The following is a 1,056-nucleotide window of genomic DNA, read 5'->3' on the forward strand; positions in this document are numbered from 1 at the left end:
ACAAATTTAAATGTTCATGTCCTATACCCCATAGTGTTATAAGTAAAAGCAAGGGCTCAGGAGCCAGATGCCTGGGCTCAAATCCCATCTGTGTCACTGACTTGCTGTGAGACCTTGGACAAATTACTCTGGGTCTCTGTGTCATTATCTGGAAAGTGAGGATAATAGTCGTTTTACCTCATAGGGCTCTTGTGAGGATAAATGAGTCAATGTGCGTTCTAAAGAACCATGCCCGGCACATAATAAGTTCTAAACGTGTTTGTTGAAGGAGGAAGGGACAAGGTTGCTGACTGTGGCACTGTGTGGCTAGCAGGAAAATATGGAAGCAACCAAGATACTCATCCATAGGTGGTGACTATATTAACCCATTAACTGTGGCGCAGACACCCTGCGAAATACCACACAGCAGTGAAAATGGGCAAGGTGAGCCTCTATGCAGTAATGTGGGAAGAGCTTCTAAACACATTAAGGGAAGTAAAAACCCAAAGCCAGCTGCAGAACAACATTCACATGTTGTCCTTCAGCGCATACAAAAACGCCGCAGAGTCTACTTTCTCCAGTATGGATATAGACATTCCGGAAGTCCCTGACTTACAAAGGGTTCTGTTTCGACAACTCCGTTATAAGGCAGTTCTGACGTAAGTCAGAAACGTTTTCTTTTTTCTTTTAGTTTTCATTACATTTGCCTTTTGTGATCAGTTTCTTTATAAAGCCAATCTTTATTTGTCTTTGAGGATTGGAAACATTATATATAAACATCTGAGAACGATAACATCAGCAAATTATGCGCTGCAACATTGTATGTAGTACGTATGACTACCAGTAAGCTGTCCAACAAAAAAGAACAGACGGGTAGTCAGTGGTTTGTTGTAACTTGAATACATTGCAAGTAGGGGACTACCTGTATCTATATACACATCTGCTTGGGATAGATCATTGGGAACTACCCCCGATGATAATAGTGGGGGAGACCTCTCAGAGATGGGGGAAGGAACAAGGATCGAGGGGCACAGACAAAGGGATTTAGTCATATCTTTGTACCACCTACAGTATTTT

The sequence above is a fragment of the Trichechus manatus genome, unplaced genomic scaffold (assembly GCF_000243295.1).
Source record: "Trichechus manatus latirostris isolate Lorelei unplaced genomic scaffold, TriManLat1.0 scaffold00207, whole genome shotgun sequence".
Taxonomy (NCBI): domain Eukaryota; kingdom Metazoa; phylum Chordata; class Mammalia; order Sirenia; family Trichechidae; genus Trichechus; species Trichechus manatus.